A 10,394-nucleotide genomic window follows, 5' to 3' on the forward strand; every position below is an offset into this window, starting at 1 on the left:
GGTCTAGACACTTAGTGAGTAGAGGCTGAGAAGCCAATGAGTAAAGATAAAAAAGAAAAAGAAAAGAATTAGAGAAAAGGAAAGAAGAAAACATAAAATAATAAGAAAAAAAGGATAATAAAAAACCATAGATTTTAATAATAAAATGCAAAAATTGAAAATCACGCAGCACACTCACAGCTAAAGTTCAGGATCCATGTGGAGGTGGGCCTGGGTTTGTGCCTTTCAGAAACAGAAGGGGAGAGGCACCTATTAACACAATAAAGGGGCTTAAAAGCCCAGAGAATACTTTACCTTAAAAAAAAAATTAGAAGACTCAGGGAGACCCAGAGAGACAGAGAGAACTGGAGACAAAGAGACAGGTATGACTACACACTAGAAATAAGTGAGGAAGAAGTCTCAGCAGAAAAATCTTCATTTAAGTCTCTGAAAGCACTAGTTCACAGTCGAAGTTCAGGATCCATATGGAGGTGGGCCTGGGTTTGTGCCTTTCTAGAAATAAGTGAGGAAGAAGTCTCAGCATAAAATCTTCATTTTACGTCTCTGAAAGCACTAGTTCATAGCTGAAGTTCAGGATCCATCAAGGCAAATTCCCTTTACAATGCAGTGGACCCATTATTGGCACCTGGAACCATGGTTCTAGAACAGCAGGCCTCAGGGACCTTCAGATTCAAGCAGTCATTTTTGAGAGTAGGCTGTTTAGCATATTTATAGAAGTTACCACCCACCACACTTTACTTTTGGTTTCTGGCCTTATTTTCTCACTGTGGAATAAATTTCCCCCAAATTTTGGCCACTAAGTTGGAACATAAACCACTACATCTTGCAAGAGAGCACCCTAATTTTCTGAGGTGGTCCCTGCACCCCAATTGGCACTACACTGAACCATTGTAAGGCCTTTTCTGTGCTTCCAGACTCTGCCTTTCCCTTAGCCTTTTATTCCAGTGAAAGGTCCTAGGAACCTCTGACCTGAAATGTCTTTTCCAGCTCTGTCTAAATTCTATCCATATTTTAAAATATTTATGCATTCACATGCCAGCTCTTAAAGTATTCAGATACCTCCTAGCTCCTTCCCTGTCTCCCATCTCTGTTTTCCTCAAGGTCAGGAGCTGTGCCTGAGTGGTTTCTATAGTCCTGGCATTCAGTGCTTTTTCAGCAACACTTGCTGACTGAGTAAATAGATTCCTCCCTCAAGGTGGGCTCAGGCAGAGATGTGTTCAGAGGGAACCCAGCACAAATAGGGGGGCCTGGTCCAACCAGGCTCACTTGACTCAGCCATCATCCCACTCCCACCCCCAGCCTCTGGAGGCCCCACAGTACATCTTTCCTCCTCTCTCATCACCCTCTCATCCCCCAACCTCTATTTCACTTTCTCTTTGTGCAGTGGAATCCCCTGTGTTTCAGAAGCTGTTCTTAGGCCCAGAGTCTGTAGATAAGAGGTGGAGTTTACCTAAAGATGGAGAAATATGTGGCAAACAGCCTCAGCACACCCCTCTGGGGCCTGGGTTGAACCTCTGATGAACATGAATATGATAAGACACTAGTCTACCTGGCCTAGCCTTGGCCAAGATCTGGTGTAGAGCAAACCAGGCTCTGGGATCTTTGAACGACTCTTCCAGCCTGTCTTAGCATTTGCATCTGCAGAATGGGACTTAGCAGCCAGACTTGTTGCTGCAGGTTTTGCTGACCCCTGACTGATCCTCTGTTTCCCTGTTTCCTCCCTTTGGACTTGACTATCCCAAGAAGAGTGATAAAACATTAGTGAGGCTTCATACTTTCTTAAATTTGGATAAGACTTCTCCAAATCCTTTTGCATTCAGTGACTTTAAGGAAGCTTCCCATCAACCTTGGAAGGTAAGAGACAAAATGACTGTGGTGAAGAAAGGCTGTTGTGTTCCAAAGACAGTAAGATTGTGTCTACTTTGTGGGGGAGGGCAGAAGAGATATCTTAGCAGCTGGCCTTGTCCCAGCATGGTGAGGAGCAGTCAGGGAACTGGAACTCAGTGTAGAAGCCAGACAGTGTCTGGCTCCAGCTAGACCCTGTCTAAGCCCTCTTATCACCAATGCTCCATGCCACCAGCCTTCCAGCAGCACACGGAAGGACCAGGACAGGAGCAGTCTGGGGCAGTCAGGTTAGAGGATACCAAGGGAAATGAGGAAGAGGAGAAACAAGACAGATGTCAGCAGAGGGGTCCTTCCACAGGGGCTGGGGGCTAGGGAGCCTGTCTGTTCAACAGAGTCAGCTGTCTACAGCTAAAGTAGGACCTGGAACCCATCCTGAAGAAAAGTAAAAACTGGGGCACCAGATCTTCAAGGGCCCAGGGGAACTGAACCCAAAGCGCTGCTTAGTCGGGGTCATGCTTGCATTCAGCACATATGTTTCTGCCCACTCACTCTCACAGCCAAGGACTCAGAGCTAACTCATTTAGTTCAACACTCATTGAGCTTCTGCCTGTGGTATGTTCAATTAGGGCTTGTAAGAGATGACTAAGGCCTACTTCTTCCCTCACAGAGATGAGGGTATAGTGTGGGAGGTGGACTTGAAGAGAGAGGATGGCAACCTTCTGTGGAAAGTACACTGTGGACCCAAACTTGGGGCAACCTGGAAGAAGAGGACTTGGCTGACTGCACTGGGAAGGGGGCACTGATCCTAAGAGGCATCCTGGATGAACATGCTCACTCCTAAAGCATGAGGTAAGACAAGGAAAGGATGGAGAGAGGGATAGGCCTTCATCTCTGTCCTTTTCAGTGGCAATTAAGTGGTACCATTTATTTCAAAGGGCCTTTAGTGAAATGTATTGGTGTTAGTATTCAAAATCCACACACTCTCTGACCCAGGAAGTCCACTACTGACTTCCCTGACTTATAATCTTATAATGGTTCAACCTATAGTATTTCAACTTTCTTCTTTTTTTTTAAATTTTTTTGGAGAGATTTTCACTATAGGGTGTGTGCGCTCGCCAGCCAGACCGAGAGAGACGTAGAAACAGAAAGCGAGAAATCATCCCCCGGGGGGGATGGTCACGCCGCAATCCCTTCTCCTCCATTCTCCTCTTGGGATCCTGGGCACGCACGCACACGCGCCCAGCGTGAGTTTTAAGCCACCGGGTCTGGGACGCGAACTGCAGTCGACTACGTGGGAGTCCAGCGACATAGCCATTACGCTAACTGCTGGTTCCCCAGTATTTCAACTTTCTGATGGTGTGAAAATGATATGTATTCAGTAGAAGGCATACATCAAGACCCATATGATCATTCTGTTGTTCATTTTCAGTATAGTATTTAATAAATTACATGAGATATGCAAACTGATTATAAAACAGGTTTTGTGTTATATGATTTTGCTTAACTGTAGGCTAACATAAGTGTTCTGAGATAACAGAAGGAAAACTAGGCTAAGCTATGATGTTCAGTAGGCTAGGTGTATTCAATGCATTTCCTTTTTAAAAAAGTTTATTTATTGGACCACCTGAAGCATGGTGGATGGTGGTTAAGGCAGCTGGATCCCACCTGGTCTAATGTGCAGTTCAAGTCCTAAACCTAGCAGCTTGAAAAGTACTCTGGGTGCCTGTGCATATGTGCCCAAAATCCCTAGAGGAGAAATGGAGAAGAGATTGTAGCGTGATCATCCCCCATGGGACATGTGTTTTCACTTTCCATTTCTTTCTCTGGCATGTGTTGCTAGCCTTCTAGCAATTATTTAAAAGTTTATTTATTTCCTTCATGAACAAGAGAGATAGACTAAAAACACCCCAATAGTATCCCAACACCATGATTCACATCCCAACTTAGCCAGCCCTGGATTACAGGCACACGCACTCCTGGTGTACTCAGGGATGTCTCTGGATATGAATCGGAACCTTCCCATGTGGTTCAGCCTCACAAAGCATCACTTTCTGCTGCATCATTGTATGACTCCTAAATGCATTTTTAATTGACAACATTTTCAACCTATGATGAGTTTATTAAGTTATAACCCGATCATAAGTATAGGAAGATTCATAGTAAATTTATCCTACATGAACAAAAGCACAAGGTTATACAAGGATATTTGTTTGTACTAGCAAGAGACAGGAAAGCATTTACATGTCCATCACTAGGAACCTGGTTAAATAAACTATGGCACAACCATCAGATGCTTTGCTAGATAGTCTGTACCCAGCATGAGGCAGACCCACAGTATTGCCATGCGTGAATATCCAAAAACCAAGAAGTTACAAAAGCCAAGTGAAGAACAGTGAGTAGAGTTATTACCATTCATGTTTTGCAGAAATACACATGTATCTGTGCTTGCCTGTATACCAAATTTCTTTGGAATGATATGCAAGAAACAGCCAAGCTCAGGGATGGAAAGTATCCACACTTTTCACTTTATGCTCTTTTTGCCCTTTGGAGTTTTTGTTAATTCAATTTCTTTCCTTTCTTCATTCCTTTCTTCTTTCCTTCCCTCCTTTATTTCTCTTTTTCTTTTAAACTATGTGCATATATGAGAGAGAGAGAGAGGAAGGGGTGGGTAAAAATCTCAAGTAAAGGGGACTAGCAGTTAGCATAATGGCTATGTCACTGGACTCCCATGTAGTCGACTGCGGTTGGAGTCCCAGACCCGGTGACTTAAACTCATGCCGGGTGCGTGTGTGTGCGTGCCCAAGATCCTGAGAGGAAAATGGAGGAGAAGGGATTGTGGTGTGGCCATCCCCCCTGGGAGGTGATTTCTTGCTTTCTGTCTCTCTTTCTGGCAAGTGCACACGCCCTATAGCAAAAACCACTCCAAAAAATAAATAAATAAATAAATAAAAGGAAAAAAATCTCAAGGAAACTGGAAAAAAAAGGTCTGGAGGTATGAAATTGTGTGTGTGTGTGTGTGTGTGTGTGTGTGTGTGTACACGTGTGTCTTGTAAAAGTGAGGCCCTTAGTTGTGGAACATGTTCCCAGGTGATTTTCAGTAATGAGATGGGGAGTTGACTGTCAGGCCACAAGTGGGAAAATGGCAATCAGAGTTCTCAGTCGCAAGGCCAGCTCTCCCTCTCCCCAAAAAGAACCAGAAATTTCTGCCTAAGCAGGCCTCCTAAAGAGAGAGAAGAACCACAACCCCACAGCCAAACTGATGTGGAAGCTAGGGTGGGAAGTGACCCTGCACCCAGAGCAGGTCCACCATGCTCTCAAATATTGTAAAATGGATCACTACATTGTATATGTGCGTAACAAAAACATGATGGGGAACCTATCCTTACATTAATTAACAGTGTTTCTTTCTCAGTGTGTAGGGGGGATTATAGGGAGTTTTAGTTTTCTTTTCATCTGGGGCATTTCTTAAATTCTCTTCAACAAGTAGGTGATCAAGGGAAAATTTAAAAGAATATTGGGGGACCAGCAGATGGCATAATGGTTATGTTGCTGGACTCCCACGTAGTTGACCACAGTTTGAGCTCCGGATCCAGTTGCTTAAAATTTATGCCAGGTACACGTGTGTGCTGGATAGTGGAGAAGGGATTGTGGCAGAGGCCATCCCCCAGGGGGTGATTTCTCGCTTTCTGTCTCTCTGTCTCTCTGGCATAGCAAAAATCATTCTTAAAGAAAAAGAAAACAAACCACTTTATTAAAAAAAACTCTTAAAAAATTGGAATGTTGCTTGAACACTGACTCGAACCTCTCAAGTCAAACAGGCCATCCCAGTCCTTCCTATAAGGAGTTCAACTAGGTAGTGTGGCCCAATGGGAGGTATTTGGAGTCAGGCTTGGGTCTGAAACAGCTTTAATGCTAATTAGCTGTGAGTCTTGAGTGAGGCACAGTCTCTTTCAGTCTTGGTTGACTTATTTATAACAATGAGACAAAAGTATCCCTATCCCATAGTGTGGTTACAATGAGTAAGTAAACTAAAGTGTGGACAAAATATGCTATATATGACGATTGTTGTTGTTTGTTGTTATGATGTCTCCTGGTTCTTTTTTCTGGGCTGGAATAGGAGGAGTCCAAGACTCAGAGGAAAAATCGACAACTTCCTGCGTGAAAAGAATCCCCTAACCCCATCAGTCTCTCTTCAGCAACTTAGTAAGGCTGACTCTGGATGCCTGTCCCTGATCTGGAGCAAAATACTTAGCAGGAGTCCAATGTTCCCTTTGGAAACGGAGTGCAGCAAGATGTGGGGAGCAGGAGGGGGGAGGAAGCAAAATGTTTGCTATTTTTTTTTCTGCAATTGACTCCGCTAGCTGAGGCCCTTTGCACACTGCTGTCTGCATGCACAGATGGAGCTGAGCCCCTCTTGGTGAGGGGCTTGGCTTCCTGTGGAGCCTGCCCACCCCACCCAGGCTGGCTGAGGAATGTGGGCTGGTCCAGGCTGGATGGGCTCAGTGTCTCCTCTGGCCCCTCCCAGAGCCCCAGTCTGACCCCTCCTCAGGCCTAGAGGAAAGAGCTTCTGTGTCATGGGGCCCTAACATGCCTGCCACATCAACTCCTCCCTCTCAGGCTAGGCACTGGGAAAAGAAAGGCCCAGCCGAGGCTTACCCAGTGTTCTCCCTACTGAGCATAGCTAACCTGGGATCTCCTTTAGGTCTATGGGAGTCAAAAGTTCTTGCTAGTCTCTTTGTTCCCAAGTCGAAAAGTCAGAGCATTGAGTTTTTAGGCCAGTGAGGGGCAGTGGGTTCTATGGCCCAGTCCCTGGGGGTTGGTAATGAAGGCTTATGCGTGAAAATCTGCTGGACGCCAAATCCCATGCAGGTTCTGCAGAGGTGGAGCATGTCCATTGGCAGCAGATGGGTAGTGTGAGGCAGAGGTGGTCAGGACCATGGTCACCAAAGAAGAATCTAATTGGGATGTTAAAATGTACCACCTCCCTTGCTATGAATGGGAAGGGTTCTTTGTCTTTTCTGATTTGTTTTTCTCTCTTCTCTGGGCTCAGAGAGCCATTTGACTACTTAATAGCTCTGGGCCCTGAGTGAGTCACTTCACCTCTCTCAGCCTCAGTTTTCTCATCAGTAAAATGGGGATGCTAACCTCATGGGACTGCCGTGAAGAGGACCTGCAGGACTAGTGCAGTGGCAGTACATGGGAGGCACTCTATAAGTGCCATTTCCTCCCTAGATTTATTAAGCGCTTCCTTTTGTGGAGCACTGGGGAATCCTGAAGTGACTAAGATGGTCTGGTCTCTGCCCTCAAGCAGTCTCACAGGCTTGAGTTCCCTTGGCCATTAGCCAAGGCTTGACCTTGATTCCTGCTTCTGACCAGGGGACTTCTGGTCTGTCCAAGAGACTGGTGCTGCCTCAGGCCCTGTTTGATGCCTAGGACTCAGGCTTCCTCTTGCTGATCCAGCCACTGCAGCCTCAGCCCAATGGCTGGAGCCAGCAGTCTGGAAACAGTCGTCCCTGGGCAGCCTGCCAGCCTGCTAAACACTTCCGTATGTATCATATCATGGAATTTTCACAATAGCACTACAAGTAAGGTGCTCTGATCACTTAATCTCAAAGATACCTGCCTTCCAGTTCTGCAACTGCATTTTACTTGTTCTGTGACCTTGGGCAAGTGCCTTAACCTCTCTGTGTCTCAGTTTTCTCATCTGTAAAATGAGAGTTTTGCAGGGAGCAGTTAAAGTCATTTAGAACTTTTCCAGACAAGCATTATGCTCTCAATACTTGTTAACTGTCATCCTTAGGTGGCCGAGGCTCAAAAAGGGAAATGACCTGTTCAAGATCACACAGCTAGGAAGCAGCAGAGCTGAGGCTGCCACTCCAGCTTTCCTGAAAGTAACTACTATGCTATCCTTGCCTTCTTATCCTCTGGATGTCTGGATTTTATGCGTGGATTTCCTATGAGAGGCCTCTGCTAGCTAATCAGGACTTTGTTGGATTTCTCCCCGCTGACTCCTTGACAGCAACATTACAAGCACTTGCTTCTATATTTTTTTTAAATTGCCAGAGGACACCTGCACATGCTAGAGAGAGAGAGGAGAGACAAAGCATCCCCAATAGGATGTGACTATGCAAATTGCCCTGTCTCTTCCATCTCTTCATTCTGTTGGCATTTTGGCATGCATGTGTATATGTCCAGTATGTTTTTCAAGCCACTGAGCTGGGATTCGAACCACAAAACTGGTCATGTTGGATTTGACTCACTTAACCAGCTGGCCCCTGCTGCTATATTCTTGCCATTAGACCTGCTGCCTCTCAAGAAGGCTTTCCTCTGGCTTCACTAACTTGGTTTATCATCAGGTCTTGCCTTACTCCATATCTTAAATAATAAAATTAACAATGCTAATAGGACTGTGCTAGCTAGCACTTCAAAATCTCAACATATTCAGTCTTATGATTAACCCTATGAGGTAGGTGCTATTGTCATCCCCATTTTCCGTATGAGAAAACAGAGGCACAGAGACTTGCTCAAGGTTGCACAGCTATATGTGGTATAGCCAGAATCCAGACCCAAGTGGCTAGCTCCAGAATCACAGCTCTAATGCTGTGGCTCATCCAGTCTGCCTCATCCTACTGCAGTGAGCCCAGCTACGACTGATATAAAACTCCATGGTAGTGTGAACCACGTCAGATTTATTGGTGGCTGAAGCCTCAGAGACTGGCATGGTGCCTGGCACACAGTAACTGTTGAATGGGTGATTGAATGAATGAAGAAAGCTGAAATAGAGAGGTAGCCTAGGGGATGGAGAGATGAGACAGATACAGAGATAAGAGGGAGAACTGACCAGATTGGGAGACTGATGAGGAACTGGATGACTCCCAACACTCTGGTTTGGGTGACAAGATGGCGAGGTCATTTACTTAGATAGGAACCCTCGAGGAGGGCAGAAGGCAGAGGTGTAAATGATGAATTTAGTTTAGAAAGTGTTGAGTTTAAAGTGCCTTTGAAACACACAAGGGGCTGTCCAGGAGGCTGTGGGAGATATCCAAGGCTCAAGCCTCTGAGTTTTGAAGAGGGATTGGACTTCCTGCCCAGCCCCTCCCATCGCTCCTCCCCCTTCAATCACACTAAACTGCTGGCCCAATGGCCTTTACTCTTCCTACTGGGAAGCAAAGGAAGGAGTCTTTGATGGTGGGAACAGGGAGCGGGTAGACTTTTCTAAACCAAACAAACGCATACAAAATGCCTGCTTGTTGCCCATCAGCTTGCCTGACTCTGGGCACATGTAGGCTGGCTTCCAGGGCAGGCCTCCCCCCACCACCCACAGGCCCCTGCCTCCTGCTCCCTGCCAAGGTGAGCTCTGACAGGGCGACATGTCATCTTTTCAACACCTCATTTTTCCCTCCTTACTCACTGCCCAGGGAGAGGTCCTTCCTGTTTGCACACCTCATGGGCTAGGCCAGGAGGAGGAACAAAAACAGCCTTCATGCACGAGGGGGAGGGGAGGGCAAAGGGAGCAGGCAAGGGGAGAGGAAGAGGGGAGAGATGGGGTGAGGAGGAGGAAAGAGGAGAAGGTTAAGGACCAAGCTCCTGCCTCCCCTCCCGGACTCCTTCCTCTCTCTCTCTCTCTCTCTCTCTCTCTCTCTCACACACACACACACACACACACACACACACGAACACACACCCCTTCACTGCGTCCTGACACTGGTGAGGGGGATTCCCAGGTCACTCCAAGTGGGTCAGGACTGTAGCTAGCTAGTACTTCTTTCTATCCCAGTGGAGGCTTGCCCTGTAAATGCCCATCCCAGAGTTCCCTGCTCAGTTTCCACCCCAAGCCGATCTAGGCCCTGGGCCTTTCGCAGCTTCCCACCGGTTTTCCGTGGGTGCCCGGGTCACGGATCTGCACCAACTGGCCTCAGGCTCTTCTGGGGCCCCTCTCCCCAGTCCTCTGAGTCCCGTCCCGGTCAGCAGCGGCTGCAGGTAGACCCCTCCTCTTTCCTGCCCCCCGCCCCCACCAGCTCTAACCCCTTTCAATTAGACCGGCCTGGGATCCCCTCTGCTGGGAACAGCCTCTCCCCTTGCGCTCTCCCGCACCCTCCCCCACTCGGCTCCCACGTGGGGAGCCCGGCTCCCAGGCCTCTGCCTCCTCCTTCACAGTACCCTCCTTCATTGTCCTCGGCCTGTCACTCACGCAGGATATTAGCATTTCTAAAGCTCACTTCTTCTGGTAGCCGCTTTGGCCCAGCCTGGGCTGAGGAACTTAGCCCTATAGAATACCTAACAATTACAGCTAACCTCCAAGAGCACTTTAGAGTACATAATTCACTTTTCTATATAGCTATTTAATTTACTTCTTACAACAGCCCTGAGCGGTGGGACACTGACATCGGTGAGTTGCCCAAGGTCGCGAAGTAATTTCTAAAGCCAGAATTTCAACTCAGGTTTGTCTGATGCCAGAGGCCACATTCTTTCCACTACACCACCTTGCCTCCCTGTCAGGCTGAGCTTGCTTTCTGCTTGGCTGGGCTTTCTTAAATGGTGGGCATGGT

This window comes from Tupaia chinensis, unplaced genomic scaffold (assembly GCF_000334495.1).
Source record: "Tupaia chinensis unplaced genomic scaffold, TupChi_1.0 Scaffold000566_1, whole genome shotgun sequence".
NCBI classification, from domain to species: Eukaryota; Metazoa; Chordata; class Mammalia; order Scandentia; family Tupaiidae; genus Tupaia; species Tupaia belangeri.